Consider the following 17903-nt stretch of genomic DNA (forward strand, 5'->3'; position numbering starts at 1 on the left):
TAACTTGCCCGGCTGGGTGTGGCTCAACGCAGCAGTTGAGCATTGACTTAGGATCCAGGGGATCGGGGTTGGATTCCCGGTCAGGGCACATGCCCAGCTTTTGGGCTCCATCCCCAACAGGGGGCATGCAGGAGGCAGCTGACCAATGACTCTCTCATCACTGATGTTTCTATCTCTCCCTCTCTTTGAAATCAATAAAGATATATTTTTAAAAATATTAAAATAACTTGTGTTATAGGCATAGTTTTTATTTTTATTTTGATATATTAATATTCAAGAAAAGAATTATTATATAAAATTAAAATGAAAATTTTACATTGTTATTTTAATTTTCATATGATGTTTATATGTTGGCAACATCCTTTCTATTGAAGAATGACTACACCAAACCTCTCTAACTGAAACAGGCAAGTAAGGAAAGGTAGATAGCCAAGCTTTTCAGAGCACTTTACATTTCCAAATGAATCGCCTTGTCTCAGGATATATTATTGTACCCTTTTTACTGATAAACTATCATGGGTTTGGGTCATAGTTATGGGTCATGTTGGCGAAAATATTCTGCAGGATGTAAGCTACCCATGTGCTTGGTTCTTTACCTCTAACCCTTCTAACAGCTCTATGAGGTTGGTATTTGTTAGAGAAGAAAATGGAAGAGAGGTTAATATAATTCACCCAAAGTCATGCATTGAGTTCGAGGTAGAGGCTGAATTTGAACTGAGCTCTGTCTGACTCCAAAGTACATGCACTTTATCTTTCTAGACCTATAATCCCAAACTGATAGTGCCTTATGCTCTCTTCAAACAAATGCATGTTGGATTAACTTGAATACAATAGAATCGAGAATGTGATTTTTCTGGATGGCTTCAAAATAGATACTTTTTCTCCATCTTCTTCCTCCCCCTCCTGCTGTTCATGCTCAGTGTCTCACATCTGTAGCAGGCAGTCAAAATACGTATTGTTCCTGGTACTGGCAGTTCACTTTGTTCATTTCTCTTTCTTTGTCTTGGTCAGAATTATCACTTTTATTACTCTCTCAAAGAACCAACCTTTATCTTTGTTGATTTTCTATTTAAGTCTATGTGTTTTTTGTTCTCTTTATTATTAGATATATAGAAATTCCTTATAATTTCTTTGGATTTATAAAATCAGCTTCCTGCAATGGAAGTTTAGATCACTGATTTTTTTAAGCTCATTTTTTTACACATATATTTAGTACTATAATTTCTCCTCTGAGTAGTGCTTTAGCTGCAGCTTTTAAGTTTTGATATCTCTCCTTTCATTATCATGTACGTAAAATATATTTTCTAATTTGATTGTTACTTAGAAATGTGTTGCTTAATTTTCAAACATCTGGATATATCCCAGGTTTTTTTTAAAAACATAGATGTTTGAATGAAAAATTATCAAACTAACTTGAGACTCCTTGAGGGAACCCACTTGGTTTGTTGAAATCAGCATACATTTGGGAGTCAGGCATTTTTGGGTTCATATTTTGGCATCACTCTGTGATCTTGAATGAAACACTTAACCTCTATGAACTTCAGCGTCCTGGTCACTCAAATAAGGATTATAAATTTACCCCCCATTAAAGTGTGGTGAGAACCAAAGAAGATGACAGAAATTACAAGCCACAGTGCCTTGTAAGTAAGCGAGTACCGAACCAAGGTTGACCCCTTTCTGGTTGCCACTGGCTGGCAATCCAGTTTCCTTTAGGAGCCCTCGTAGCTACAGCCATGGTGGTCAGGCCTTGGATTCTTCACTAGCCTCTTCTCCACCTAGGCACATCCCCGTGGGATTTACTGTTGACTGGACATGAGGCTGGGTGCTTGGGACCAGGGCTGATTAAGATTCAGACTTGCCCCAAGTTTCAGGGAACTCCACCTGCACAGCATCTTCAGCAACAGGCCCCTGCCAATCCACTGGGTGACCTGGCTGTTTTCCCCGCAGGACAATGCCTGCCTTGTTGTTGGGCTTGCTTGCTGATTTCTAGACTCTCTGGGTGTATCTTTCTTGTTCACGAGGATGCCCCTGGAAGGAGGTGCCTGTGTCAGAAAAATGTTGTTCTTTAGTAGAAATCAGTTTGCAGGAGGCTTGTCCCAAGAAGACTCATTGGAGTGTTCAAGTCAGAGCCGGTGGAGACTAAGGGAGGCTGGTCCCGTGGTTTTTCACAGTGTGCTGCAGAGGGCCCCGGGAGCCCTGGAGGTGGCTGGGCGCTGGGGTGCTCTTCCCTCCTTGCACCACCTCTGTATCTTTATTACCATGAGGGCCCACCCCTGCCTCCTCTCTCTGTAGTTCCAAAGCGGGTATCTTTGCCATTGGCCGTGCAGCCACCTGTAGCCCTGAGGCCTTTCTGACTGCATACATAAAGAGACCCTCCATATTCCTCTTCTTATCAGTGTCTCTCTGCTGGATTACTGATTGCTCATAAACCTCCTAGTTGACTCAGAAACCAGCTACCCCCTGTCTCCACACTGCATTCTTGTTCACTCTAGAAAATCCCCTGTCATCCCAAGGTCCACCCACTACCACACTTACCCAGAGGCTGTGGAAATGATCTGGCACCTAATTTCCCTTTTCTAACTCCCAAAGGCTATTTTCCTTCTGTAATAGTTCTTGACCTTATTTTTGAAGCACACTTTCAAATACAGATCTGAAATTTTAGGCTGAATACTTGAAAAGATACACACACACATGTGTATGTGCATACAGAACCTATACACACTTTCAATATACCAAACCCATGTCTCTCCATCCACAGTGATTCTGTATTCTGTGGTCGTTTCTGTAGCTCTGTGTGACTGTTGGTGGGGATCTGTTTATTGCCATGTTCCTGTCTCTTATATACCTGGCAGATAAAGCTGGGCATATATCAGGCTCAGTAACTTGACGTGTAGCTGTTCCTTCTGCCTGAAATATTCTTTCCATGGATCCCAATTTGGATGGACGCGTCCACAACGTTAAATCTTTGTTCAAATGTCATCTTCTCAGGGAAGCCATTCCAGGCGTCCTTATTTACCATCATTGCACCAGCCCCACGTTCTATATCTCTTTCCTGCTATATTTTTCTTATAACCTGCATTGCCTTCTAAAATACAATTTCCTTCTTTATAGAAACTATTTATTGTTTACCTAGAATGTGCACTCCAACTGGACATGGATTTTTGGCTATTCCCTGAAAAAATCCTTGCACCTAGAATAGTGCCTGGCACCCAAAGATAGAAATAATATTTGTTGAATGAATTAATGATTGAAGTACATATCTGATCATACACGTCCCTTGTCCAAGTTTTTAAATCTGCATTTAATCCCTATTGCTCTAAGGATACAACTAAAGCTCCTTCACACATTTAAAACTGGTAGCAATTCCTTTTCTGGTTTTACCCAAGCCACCTCCCCCAGCAGCCACATTGCCATGCATTCTTATACGTGTTATAGGAGAGGAACTAGTATGATAGGTGAAAAATAAGAAATGCTGGATTTTATACATTGTGATGAGAAAAGAGAGACAAGAACACAGGCATAACATGACTAAAGAAGCAATGAGTATCATGTACATGTGTTATTCAAGTAATACGTTTCTTAATTCTTTGTAATTAAAAAAGATGCATGAATTAGACCTTTCGGAGAGAATGGGAGGGGAGGAGAGAAGAGGGGAAGATGAAGAAGAAGCTGATGGTGACGATTCTGGTAAATAGTAATGGTACGGATGTGTGGGAGGCAGCCAGACGGGCATGAGCGGGGCAAGCACAGCAGGCCAGGTGCAGAGGGCCGCCAGGGTGGAAAGCCCAACGTGCCTCGCCATGGGTAAAACTGGGACAACAAGGACCTCACCCCCAGGGTGGCCTCTCCTCCTGTAGCAGTTTCGATCCCCTGACCTTTCATATCCTTGGTCATGCAGTTTGGACCCTCCTCTGACTTTTCCTCCCCTGGCACGTTGCTAGTCATGCGGTTAGAGCCCCTTAGAGGAGGAACAAGGGGATGAAGAATGGCCTCGTGTGACTCCTATGCACCCCTTGCATGACCGGTCCCTACGGGTAACATCTAGGCCTCAGCTGTGTTTCAGGTCCAGGCCCAGAAAAGCAACAAAACTAGACAAGTGACACCACGGCTGACCTCAGGACCAGCTGCGGTGACTAATGACCCTCTGCCCTGGCACCAACCAATCACTGGAGACCATAACCCGGAAAGAACACACCTTGATAACTGATGGGATCCTCCCCTGGGACCTCCTCTAAACTCCCCACCTTTAAAACCCCTCAAGATGAAAGACTCAGAGAATTCTCTCTCTTTCTCTTTCCTAAGCTCCAAGGGCCCTTCTCTTGCCTCTGTAGCTTGTTTCCTGAGCCCATTTCGTCTACATCTCACTTCTTCTACCTCTGTGACTTTCCAAATAAACTTTATCTTATGGTTTGAGTCTTGGCTCTGAATTCTTTCTTAGCCTGAACTCAGGTACCGAAGTTGCCGAACCCAGGTCCGGTTTGACTTGACCAGTCTTACACCTGCTGCCATTTCGTTGCCAACAGATAGTCCTGCATGGTGGTTACCCATGCAAGTTCTAGGGCCACTTCTGAGGGTTTGAGTCCTGGCTCCATAATTTCCTAGATGTGGCAGCTTGGTGAATTATTTTCCTGTTTTTCACCCCTAAGTTATTTCACTTAAAAATTGAGGTGGGATATTATTAACTTGTAAATTGCATTGTGAGGCTCAAATGAGGTGAGGCACAGGAAATGCTTAGAGCTGCTCCAGGCACAGAGGAAATCCTCCATCACTGTGGGCTAATGCTGTCACCTCTGATCTCTCAGCACATTCACAAGACCTGAAGGTGCACTTTTAAAATCCAGGGCTTGGATTTTTATACAAACATAACTGGGATCACAGGGCTGTAATTAATACGCATCTGCATTTATTCTGTTGTTTCATGTGTTTGGGTGTTTGGGGTTGTTGTTTTTTGTTTGCTTGCTTTTTTAGTTTGTAGGTAGTTTTTCAAAAGCATGCAAAAATAGAGACTCTACCTTCCTTTCACCTTATACAGTTATCAATAAGTCACCAATCTTTATTACTGAATTTTGTTTCCTTCAAGTTAGGAAACAGACTCGGTGAGATGACATGACTTGCCCTAATTGGTGAATGAAAGCATTTAGTGTGACAAGTAAATTGGGGACAGGTGCACATGGTTTTATTTTTAAATCACACTCTGTTCAACAATTGAGAAGTAACTTAACTGTCCTGAAAGCTAGCATTTGTGGACTTTTGAATCATATTGTAGTTCATGGTGGACCACACAATAATTATTTCCAGATCATCACCGTCCAATAGAAATATAATGTAAGCCATGCAGACTTACACGTGGGATATAATTTTACATGTAGGATCTAATTTTAAATTCCTCTAGTAGTCATATTTCTTTAAAAGCAAAAGGGAAACAGGTGCAATTGATTTTAATAATATATTTCATTTAACTCAACCTATCTAAAACATTTTTTCAGAATATAATGAATAAAGACATTATTAATTTGATATTTTACATTATATTCTCTTTGTACTAAGATTTTGATGTGTGGTGTTTGTTTACACTTACAGCACATCTCAGTTGGGATAGTCGCATGTCAGATGCTGCGTAGCTGCAAGTGACTAGTGGCTGCCAGGTTGACCACAGCTCCGGATAGAGCTCTGTATCTTACTCTTCCTGCTCTCGTTCACAAATAATTAATAAACATCTCTCTAGTTCTGAGCAGAGGTACATATTAAAGTCTTCCATCTGAAGGAGGAGAAAAGGATTGCCTCAGGTCCTTTACTGGCATTTGCTGGTGAACAATGCATCTGCTCCATTTCAAATTGGGCATCATATTAAATAGGAAAACTCTTTTGTTTTCATTAAAGAAGATCTTTTCAAAGGTATTCTTTGCTGTGAAAAAAAATAAGAAAGTGTAGTAAATTGGCCGTGAATTTAGGCAGAACCGTAGCAAGAAGGAATTTTTAAGTAGAGGCAAATTTGAAAGGATTCTAGAAAGGAGCCCTGAATAAAGTAAAAGAACTGAATACAACCCAATCCCTCAACTGGGAAGCATCTAAATCAAGTGAGAAAAACCCGACGGTAGCAGAAAAGGCTGGTGCCTGCTGTTACCACCTTGGCAACTGTCCTGTCTGAGCGCACCTGCCCACCTCCCCGTGGGAGGCCCCAAAGCCTTCGCTGACTTCCCGCAACTGCTCTGCAGTCCGGCAGTGTCAGGGGAGCTCATCCTCCCTGGGAGCAGCCTTCAGCCAACGACTGAGAAAGAAAAGAAGGCCAGAGACCTCAGCTCTCTGCGCAACTCTTGGCTTCTCCCAGGAAAACAGCTCCACAAAAGCCTGGGGGGAAAAGACCTTTGCCTCCTACTCTCTGAGACACCGCTTCTCACTGGCTTTTCACAGCTGTAACCGCAGAGCTGAGGATGTTGGGGGGAAATGGCAAGGGCAGGAAAAGGCCTCTTTATTTTTTTTATTTTTTTTTGCTGTGGCCTTTCACGATTTATGAGAAGCACCTGGTGATAAACCCCCACGATTGTTGGCTCCCCTGATTCAAGCAGCCCCTCTATTCAAACTGCAGACAAGATAAGCTACTCTCAAGGCTACATTCTTGCATGCCCCTCCTCCCTGCTGTTTTCACAGCTCTGTGATAATTCACACCGAGGAGTCTCTACTGAGTGGAAAGTTCCCTCCCCCTCCCATTCAAATAGGCCTCTTTTGAACTCTATAACTTTTGCTCTAAGTCTGTTTTACAGGCTTGGGAGAAATATTGATAAGACACCTCCCTAGGACATCAGCTGGACTATCTCCTGGAAAGCAAACTTTTCAAGACAACTTCCCTGGCATCTGCTCAACTTCAAGGCACAACCCAAACCCTTCTCCTTCTTATCTCCTAGCAACAGCACCTGCTTAAAAGAGCAGGCGGCCCTTTTGTTCCCTGCCCTTGTATCGATTAACAATGTACCAGCCCTTTCCCTTCCCCTTGGGGGCGAAGTAAAATAAACTTCCTCTCTGTATCTCTTCTTTTAGTTGTAAATTCTTTCACAGCCCACCGCCAAGCAAAACCCTAAAAGAAATATTACCTGCTTGTACTGTGGGTCTGTGAAGGGAGTGATGCCATGAGGCACCAAGCAGATGGTTCCTTACTTTCCCAGTATAGCCACTGACTGTGGACTCTGTGTCCTAGGTCAGCAAACATTTTCTGTGCAGCGCCAGATCATAAACACTTTCAGCTTTGCTGACCATACAGTCTTTGTCACAGTCGGTCACCTCTGCCATTGTAGCTCGAAAGCAGCCACGGATAAATGAGTGAGCATGGCCGAGTTTATTTATTCCCTATCTATCTGCCTGGACATTCCTCTTTCCATCTCCTAGGGTCCCATCAACCCCTGTCGGGAAAGAAGAGCTTCTGATACGACTGCTAAGAGCAGAACATTCTTGGGCCGCCTTTATTTCCAGGCAAGGTTACCCATCTGAATGTGATGGCCTCTGGGGCCCACCCACCTCATCTTTGACAGGGTAGGCCTCTGGTGCAAACCTGACAACCTAATTGGTAACCAGTGATAGCAATTTCCGATCTGTGCCTGTGCTTATTGATAGCAGCCTTGTTTGGCAACTCCTTGGAGGAGGGCGCAGCTGCAGGGCCAAGTTCAGCCTCCTGTCCTTACATGTAATATGTTGAACAGTCACTGAGTCTCCTAGGGCTCCTAATCAAGATAATCAATTACTATTGGCTGAGCAAGAAATCAATGACTATATAAATTTGTTAAGTAAACGAAGTGCAAACATGTAAGACAAACTCAGTAGCTGAGAACATAACTTTTATTCGTACTAGTCTCCCTCCCTGGAAATACTTCCAACTCACCCCCTCATGTTCCTGCCTCTCCTCTGACTAAATAGCCCTTATCGTTTTGGTTCCACTTTTTTGTTCCCTGAGGCTAGACTGCATTAGACTCCCCACTCTGTAATCCCAAAGCACCCGTGTGTTTCCATCACACACATACAGGGAACAATTACTGGTTTAATTATCAGTCAATGAGGGTCAGAAGTAAGCATCTCTCCTTCTCTCCCTCTCTACGTTCTATTAATAGCAGCCATTGGAAACAAAATCTTCATTCTGATTATAATTCTGTACAGATCTCTGTGTCACAGAATCCAAACAAGCTTAATGTGTTCTTCTGAGAGCTTTTTAACTGTGTGCTTGCTATTTCCAAAGAGTAAAATCTTACAAGCACTGTCTTAGAGTTGTCACATTTGTATAAGCAAACCCTGCAGGTGTAGCTGGTACAAGCTGCATGAACCTCTTCTACTTCTGCACAGGATGGAAACACACACTTACACTGGCTTGTCTGCACGCATTTTTCTCAAATACAGCATTTCAGGGAACATTTTGGGTAATTTCAAGAGCTATCCTTAATAGCTACGTAACAATAAAACTTTCAAAGGACAAAAATAACATAACAAATGAACAAATATTCTTCAGAAAACCAACTGCAATCCACACCTTTTGGGGAAAGAGAACAACTAATTCCTAAAATGCTAAGTAAAGTGATTTAATACTTACTCATTTCTTATTTTGGGACATGTCTTAAATACACTCTGCCAGGACAATACAAACACATTATTGCGAGTTGTGAACGGCTGTACTGGTATCAGCATAGTTTGGACTCTGGAACCTGCTTCCCTGGTTATTAATGTGGATATTTGGGACCCTCCCCAGGCCTTACAATGGAGGCTTCCACTTCTCAGCAGTACTCGTGCCCTGCTGGCCAGTGCTGTGTTCCAGTTTCCCCTGTTCCTTGGCACCAAAAGTCTCTGGTGAAATACAAAGCTGAGCTCTGCGTCTCAAAAGCCTGATCGTTAAGTTCCAGCGACTGCCAAGTCTTCCCTGAAGATTCATTATCACGAGTCCCGCTTCCCTGCGCTTAGGAATTCAGAGAGAGTCAATAAATGGAATAAGAATGAGGAGCTGGATGGGCTCTGCTCGGGACTGCGGGGGGGGGCCATGAGCACTCCCCGAGTGATGGTCTTCTGTGCCTCACATCTACTCAGCGTCCTGGGCCAACATCAGCTTTTCTTTATGATCGCAGGAGAGAAGGCATCGAGAAAGCTGGCTTCCACTCCCGCACACGCCTGCTCTGTACCTTACGTTTGAAGAATTCACTGGTTTGCTAGGGCTGCCCTAACAAAACGTAGACTTTGGGGGGCACAGTTCAGTCCATAACAAGGGCAGTAATGTGCGTTTCAGACACGCGGCCTATCGGGCAGCCAGGATGTGCTCACTCCCACCTCATGTCTTTGACCCCACAGAAGAGAGTTGCCATGGTTTTTATCACAGTCCTGGGCCTTCAGATATGTATTTTAAATCAACTTATATTCAGGAATGCTTTTAGGACTTTTTTTTCTCATTCTCTGTCTCCTTTTTTATTTACCAGCACTGTCAGAGGCCTCGAATCCAGGTCCCCCCGTATGTGTCCTCACACCCTGACCCCCGTGCATGTCCCACCTCCTTAACTTAACACTCGCCCCAGGCACAGCAGTTCCCTCCCCGAGGAAGGGCTCACAGGCCTCATTAAGCTTCTCTCCAGGGTCTGAAATTCCTTTTCAAATCGGGCTTCTAGTTCATCCTGTTGCCACTGAAGCTTTGGGGGGACACTGGCAGGGTTAAAAGGAGCCAGGTGGGCCTGCGATGGAGTCAGAGCCCCTGGAGATTTCGGCCCCCTTCCTGTGGGAGTGTTACCGGGAAACGCTGGGGGGCTCGGGCTGCCTGTGTCCAATTCAACGGAGGCAGGGTTGAATCATACAAGGCGTTTATTGAGAAGGCTGGCCAACCAAGAAGACAGGGAGCATACGAGCATCCAAAGCCTGTCTTAAGGAATGGCCTGAGGGATAGGGTTTTATAGGGAAATGGGGTAAACTGAGGCTGGGAAAGGAATGCAGCTATTGTGCAGCCCCCGAGGTCCACGGGCGTCAGCTATTGTTCTTGGTCATCTGGCGATGTCTCGATAAGATGATATCTTGAATCCTGGTTGGGTCGGCCTGACTGTTCCTCTTGGCCATATTGTCCAAGGCTGTGTCACCCCCTTAATTGCTTCATCCGGAATCAAAGGCAGTGTATGGGCATAAAGGCCTAGGAAAAGAAACTTAAGGAAAAAGAAACTTTAACCCCTGTCACATGAGTATATGTTATATAATTTATAAGTGATATATTTCAGATTAATTCAGGTGCTTAATCTTTGGACATTGTAAGTGCCCCTACCAGGAGTCAGAGGCACTTGTGTTTCAGACTTATTGAGCTGTCAGTATCTTTATCACCATGGTGTCCACTTCCTCTAAGGAAAGTCCCCTGGTGACAAGTCTTTCATGCTAGAAAAAAAACAACCAACTCTATCGGTGGCTGTTGCAGAGACTCAGAACGGAACAGGAAGGACTAGAACTTACTTTGCCCATGAGCCTGCCCTGTTCTCTCTCTTGTGCTCTCAGGCCTTCCCCGCGCATTTCTCTTGTGGTCAAATGCTTGTCATCGCCTGGCCGGTGTGGCTCAGTTGGTTGAGAGTGTGTTCCATGCACCAGGAGGTTGCTGGTTGGGTTCTTGTTCAGGGCACATGTCCAGGATTTAGGCTCTATCCCCAATAGAGGGTGTGCAGGAGGCAGCTGATAGGTGTTCCTTTCTCACTGATGTCTCTCTCTCTCTCTCCCTTCCTCTCTATGAAATCAATAAAAATATATATATTTTTAAATGCTTGTCATTTATTCACTCACTCAGCAGATATGCAATAAGCACCCACTGCGTGCTGGGCATGATGCCGGCGCAGAACATGCCAACCGATGGAGAAACAGAGTTGATGTGTCACTGCCTCTGCTAAGGCGACCGCTACCCTCACTGCCCCGACCAGGGAACACTCTCAGGGACAGAAAGTCACGTCACCTTGGCCAAGTAACGAAAGCTCTCTACTTTCATCTTTGCTCCTCTATAAGACAGGAGAAGAGTAGAACTGACCTCCTGGAGTTGGGTGAGCGTTAAACAGGGCCCGTGTGAAAGTGCTAAGCGCAGTGCCTACTGCACAGTAACCTCTTGACCTAGATTGGAAAGCACTTGATTGGCAGATAGTCAAACAACTCTGTAGATTATCAAACAACTCTGGTGGCAACCACACTGCTAGGAAGTAACACCTGAACAGGGCTCACTAACTGTGTGCCCTTGAACTCACTTCATTAAGTGCAAATTCAGGGTTGATTCCTTCACTTATCAAATGTTCACTGGGCCCCGGTTGGTCAGGGTGAAGCATTGTGACAGACACAAAGACAACGCGATAAAGTCACTGTCCTCAAGAGAGACATAAAAACAAATACATCTGAAAGGAGGGCAAGTGGGGCTTCGAGGAGGAAGTGAGCCAATGTACCGAATGCAGAGGCTTCTCCTGAGAAAAGGGAAGCGAGAGGAGGCACCTAGAGAGCCAGGGGGTCTCTGGGGACCTGAGACTAGGAAGGCAGTTTGGGGGCAAATGAAAAGGTTTTGAATCTGGATTAATTTTGCACTGATGCTTCTGACTTGGGGACGGGGGGCGGGGGGCGGGGGGCTTTGTAATCAGGATCCGATCCTGGCTTAGAATGACTGCTCAGACAGTGTTGTAGAAATTAGGCTGGAGGGGAAGGAGGCAACTTTATGTCTGAAATCAGCATTTAACATGTAAAAAGCCTAGAACCTTCGGCTTGATGGTTCTGCTCTCAGTTGCATTCCTGATGCGGAACATAGGCTCATGCCTTTAAAAATACAAATGTACGTTTGAATAGACCATGGAGAAAAGTCTGCTGCTTTGCATGTAGTGTAACAGAAGACACTTGGTTTTCTGCATTGTTTCAAGTTTTTCAAGGGAGTCGGTGTTACTACTTTTATAGTCAAATAAAAGTGAAGCTATTTTTTTATTCTTTAAAAATAAAGCACTTTCTGTTCCGCAGAACTCAAAATGGCAGCATCTAATTAAGTCACAGGCCAGTGTGCTTCGTGGGACAAAGGGGCCTGGTAACCCAGCAACCCAAAAGCAGGAGACGCAATGTTCTCAAGCCTGGCCCGAGAGACACCCTTGGCTGGGGCTTCCGTGGGATCAGCCCAGAGACAAACTACGAATTGGAAATCAGTTGGGACCCTTTTTCTTCCTTTCTAGGTATCCTAAGGTCTTATGCCACTTGTCACCCTCTCTCCTCACCCATATTAGTAATATATCACCCATTTCAAATGTTTAATTGAAATAAAGCATAAAGACAGAAAAATATGATGCTTTTAATCTCATACCATCACTGACCTCCTCCAGCAAAAGTTACAGTAAAAGAAAATGAAATTATCACCCACCCCATGCTTTTTTCTCTGAAGTTCCTCCACATATCCATTCTCTCATTAAAACCACATGTGGAATGTCCGCTTTCTCCAGGCATGGCCAGGCCAGGGGTGCAAAGGTGGGTAAGTCTTCAAAGAAGCCACAGTCCCAAACGGTGACCAGACGGTGGAGATGGACAGTGTTAGGGGAATTCACAAATGGCTGGGGGAGCAAAGGAGGGGAGGACAGCCAAGGTTCCTGTGGGGGAGGGAGCCAGAGGACTCAGGGAGGGGGTGATGCTTAAGGTGGGCCTTAGAGTCTGCCAAATGGATGGCAGGCCAGGAAGGGAAATCAATCCAGGGAGACCAGCATGTCCAAGACCCCGAGGAGTGAGAAAGCAGGGCACACTTGGGTTAAGGCAAGTTACATGGTCTGATGGTGCCCAGTTGGGTAGAGCTTCTCTGAGAAGTCAGCCCCAGCCCTGGACAGCTTGGCTCGGTGGTTAGAGCATTGGCCTGGCTTGGGTTTGATTCCTGGTCAAGGGCAGGTACATGGGTTGCAGGTTTGATCCCCGGCCCTGGTGGGGGCACATTCTGGAGGCAACCCACCTATGTGTCTCTCTCACATCGATGTTTCTCTCTCTCTCTCTCTCTCCCCCTTTCTCCACTCCCTTCCACTCTCTCCAAAAAAAAAAAAAAGTATCCTCAGGTGAGAATTAACAACAAAAAAAGTCAACCCCACTCTTACAATTCACATCAGTGGTGATAGCATTGACACATGCCAGTTCTGAATTTGTTCCTCTACAGCCTTTCTTTCCAGAGTCTGTTTACTTAACCCATTCTGTGCTTACCCTGGTTCCCAGCCCCCCCATAGCATGTGTATGTAGGGTCCTGCCACACCCAGGCTCCCCAGAGTGTTCTGGCTTCGAGGGAGAGATCCACTGTTCCACCAGGTGCCTGCGTGTCTGCAGGTCATGGAAGCTGGAAGCATGACAAGTAGCCTCAGGAGGCAGCGCTAACTGGAATCCGTGTCCGGGGTAAGGGAGGGCATGCTAGGAAGTCTCAGAAGGCTTAACACATCTCCAAAAAAAGACGTGGAGCCAATGTAGGCTCTAAAGAAAAGGTCAACAACAGAGAACAATCGTATATTCACTGGATATTTATTGAGCAACTTTTATGTGCCAAACGCTGGGCCAGGGGCTGAAAATGCAACAATGAGCAGGGTTAGTCCCACCCCTGCTGTGGCTGCCCTTGGCACCCACACGTCTGGCCAGTTGCTAAGGCTAGTGCTTTCCTGATGAGGCCACTGGGTGTCGCGCCGACTGGTCAGGCCTGTGCCACAGTGATGGTCCCGGTTTTTGCTGAAGGAATTTCCAGCAGCCCACAAATTTGTACCAGGGCTCCTCCTGCCGGACATTTTCTACAATTGCACTTCTGATTCCGTCAATGTCCCAAACTTGATTCATTCAAAACTGATTATATTTTTGCTTTTAGATAATTAACTAATTTATACAAGGAAACATTTATTAAAAAAAAAAGTAATACTAAACTAAATACAGTAATAATAAGAGTCTCCTTTTATCTTTTCCAGTTCTCTCCCCCTCCCCTAGAAGTGACACTGTTAGCAATTTGGAGTTTATCTTCTCAGACCTACTTCTATCATTTACACCCCTTAGCATGCACAGATAGAAAGGTAGTTTTGTTTTCCTGTTTTATATGCCTGGCTCCAGGATCTCTGAACCTCAGCACCATTTGGGGATCAAACTGCCCACCTTGCAAGAATCTGTGGTTGGAATGAAACAAGGTGGAGACTCCTGAGAGCTGAGCTGGAAGCCTGATTGATCCATCCAAAGTGCTCGGAAAGCCCTGAGAAGAGCCACCCTCACTCACCTTACACATCCTGCAGCAGGGGAGGTAAACTGGAGCACTGGTGCCAGGGTGACACCAGTTTCCTGTTTCAGGCAGAGCAGTGTACAGTGCAATGGGTGTTGCACAAAGGAATTTTGCGTGCTCTGCATCTATCTAAAGTTCACTGTCTGCTTAAGGAGGCAAGGAGTAAAACCACAGATGTGACAACTGCAACACTAAGGATCGGCTATCCTGTTAAAGCCTCCCAGCAACCTTACTCCCCATTTTTCCACCTAAGTGAGCCATAGTTGGTTTTGGATTCTTGAGATCAAAACCTGACACTGGATACTCCAACTCCTGTAGGTCACATGTCATTCCTTTTGGCTGCCCAGCACCTTGGAGCATCCTCTGTCTCAAATCTGTGCCTCCCCAGGCTAGAAACCAATTATTTGTCCACTCAGTCATTCATTCCTAAGTGCCCACCAGACTGCAGGTTCTGTTCTAGGTTCCTGGGACACATCCGCCAGGGAAGAAAACAGGTACAAGTCCCTGCCCACCTGGAGTTTATGTGCTAACAGGTGGGAGATGGGCCATAGGAAATAAACTTAATAAGCAAATAAGTCAGCAGATGATCAGACACTATAAAAGGGAAGAACAGAACAGCGTGAGGGGTTGCAGAGTTAGAGTTTATGGTGCAGGCTGTAATTTTAGATACTGAAGTCAAGGTATGCTCATGGAGGTGAGATATGAGCAAACACAGGAGTGAGGGAGGCAGCTACGTGGACAGCTAGGAAGGACTTCCAGGCAGAGGGAACAGCAGGGGCAAAGTCCCTGAGGTGGAAATGTGCCTGGCATGTTCCAGTAGGCCACTGTGACTGAGGCTCGGTGACAGCAAGGGGAGTTAGAAAAGAAAGCAGGGGAGTGAGGGGTGGCTGGGGGCAGGCTGTTTGGCTCTTACTCTGAGCGACATGGGAGCGACTGCAGGATTGTGAGCATGTGAGTAAGATGACTGATTGTTTTGAAAGGACTACACTCTAGACTTCGTGTATGTCTGAGAATGTACCTAATAAAAAACAAAAAGTTAACTCCAGTAGCTTGGTTTCAAAGAGGCCATGGGGGATGGGACAAGGTGGAAGCAGGGAGACTCCTTAGGGTCCATGGCCATAATCCAGGTGACAGACGAGAGCAGATCAAACCAGGCTGGTCACAGTAGATGGCTGGGTTGTTCAGCAATTTTGTAAGTTGAACTGGCGGGATTTTCTGATGAGGGTGAGAGAAGGGAAGGGGTGAAGGACAGCTCGAGGTTTTTGGAACGGGCATTTGGGGATCTTTGGAAGGGTGGGCATTACCATCAGTTGACACAGGAAGACTACTGGTAAATAAGGTTAGGGGTGCATTAGTTTCCTATTGCTGCTGTACTAGATTTAAAATAACACAAATTTCCTTTCCTACAGCTCTGGAGGCCAGAGTGAGAAGCCTGTTTACCGGGCTAGAGTCAAGTTGTTGGCAGGGCTGGTTCCTCCCAAGGACCCTCCCGAGGGAAGAATCTGACACCTTGCTATTTCTCTCTTCAAAGTGCATTGCTCCAGTCTCTTCCACCATCACATGGCTTTCCCCTCTGCTCCTGTGTCAGTGTCCCTCTGCCTCGCTGGGAAGGACACATGGTTACATTCAGAGCCCACTTGGATAATCCAGGATAGAACCCCATCTTGAGGCCTTTAATTTAACCCCATCTGCAAAGCCTCACTTATAATATAAAATTCACCGGTGTCAGGCCCGTCCCCTGCGAGTGGACTCTGAAATGATGCGGCCAAGTTCACAGAAAGTGAATGGCAGGATGGGGAGAAGACGCCCGGTCACTGGCCGCCCCAGGTGCTAGCTGCAAGAGCACATGCTGGTGACAGTGGATCTGCCGTCCCGACTCCAAACGAGCATGACGGCTGAAAGCGTGAACTCTGGGGCCCTCGAGACTCGCTTCGGGCCCGCTCGCCGCTGGGCGATCTTGAGCGAGTTCTTCGTTAGCTTCTGGGACTGAGTTTCTCCCCCTCTGAAGCGAGCACAGCGGCACCTACCACGCTGGCTCAGATGCAGCTTTGGCTGTGGAAATGACCCCAAGTCTCAGTGGCGTGGGCAAGTCAGATGTTTCTCTCTCTCAGTAACTGTCCAGGTGGCCCCAGCCACGCCCAGTTGGGGATGGCCCAGCACCATGCCTTCTGGTTACACCCGCCAGTAGGAACGGCGCCCCCTTTCTGGGAACTCGTGTTCCTTTCACAAGCTTCACCCAGAAGCTGCCCACATCACCGGGCCGCAGTGAAGAGGGAGGTTAGGAGGGGAGAAAGGAGGCCCACCTTAAACTTTGGCAGGAGTGTGCGTGGGTGCAGCCTTTCAGAATCGTCAACATTCAAACTACACACAACTCCATTGGCTAGTGGTCTACACACTAATGCTTGCATCAGAGCTCGAGGCTTACAATCAAGGATTGTATCTCAGAATTGTTTATAACTACAAGACAACTACAGCTACAACCTACAGCTAAGTCTGCCTGTGACTGGACAGTGACCAATGGTGAGCGGTCTCTGGGAGACCGAGTCAGAGAGCACGGGCGGGCCGAGAAGGGCCCCCTTCCATTAAGTGCAAAAAGCCCATGGCAGAACAGTATGCCCAGCACAACTGCTTTTTGTACAAAAAAGAAGGCAAATTAAATCAACAACATGGAAGCAGGGATCAGACTGACTAATGTCAGAGGGAGGGAGCAGGGCGGGTGGGTGGAGGGGGAGAGAGTAACAAGGAATTTATACACGTATATGCACAACCCAAGGACACGGACAATGGTGGGGAGAGGGACTGGGGAGGGGGTGGGACGGGGTGGAATGGGTCAATGGGGAGAAAAGGGACATCTGTAATATTTTAAACAAAAAGAAAATTTTAAAAAATTAAAAAAAGAAAAAAGGCAAATTAAAAGAAAATCAGACCAAACAAAAACGAAACAAGAAACTTATATCTGCGTCTCTAACAGGTGTGTCTGCCTGAGCGCTGAGGGCGTGAGGCAAGAGAGAGCCCAAAATGCTCAAGGAAATTGCTTTGAGGAGATGGAGCAGAGGGAAAAGAAATCCTCTTAGCCATTGTTGCTGGCAACTAAATACTGGAGACCATCTAAATGTCCACCTATGGGTAAGGGGTTAAATAAGCCATGGTACATGCTGTGTACAATAGAACATCCCAGAGCTGGTAAAAAGAGGGGGGCAGCTTCATCTGTAGATATGAAAACAGCACCAAAATACACCATTATGTGAAAAAAAGCAAGTTGTAGAATCCTATGTATACTATCACTTATATGCATAGTGTAAGAGAGATATGCCTGTGTGTGTATGTGTTGTTTCAGGCACAGAATATTCTAGAAGGATACACAAGAAATTAGAAATACTGGCAAATAATCTTGAATGTAAATTGTAATTGAAAAATTTTTTTAAAAAAAGAAATAGTGGTTGCCTCTGGGTAAGGGAATTGGGTGAGTAGGAATAGAGGAAGAAAGATTGTCCTCTTTACTGGACACTTTTATAACTATGAATTTCATCCTGTGCATTTGCATTACCTTTTCCAAAAAAAATAATGTAATTTTAAAATATATTAGGATTAAAAAATAAATTTAAAAGGTCCTCCTGCCATTGGGGGGCCCAGCTCCACAGTGCATGGCGGGAGTTAGGTGCAGCGGGTCACACCTGAGAGAAGTGCAGTG

Source organism: Miniopterus natalensis, chromosome 1 (genome assembly GCF_054644295.1).
Source record: "Miniopterus natalensis isolate mMinNat1 chromosome 1, mMinNat1.hap1, whole genome shotgun sequence".
Classification (NCBI taxonomy): domain Eukaryota; kingdom Metazoa; phylum Chordata; class Mammalia; order Chiroptera; family Miniopteridae; genus Miniopterus; species Miniopterus natalensis.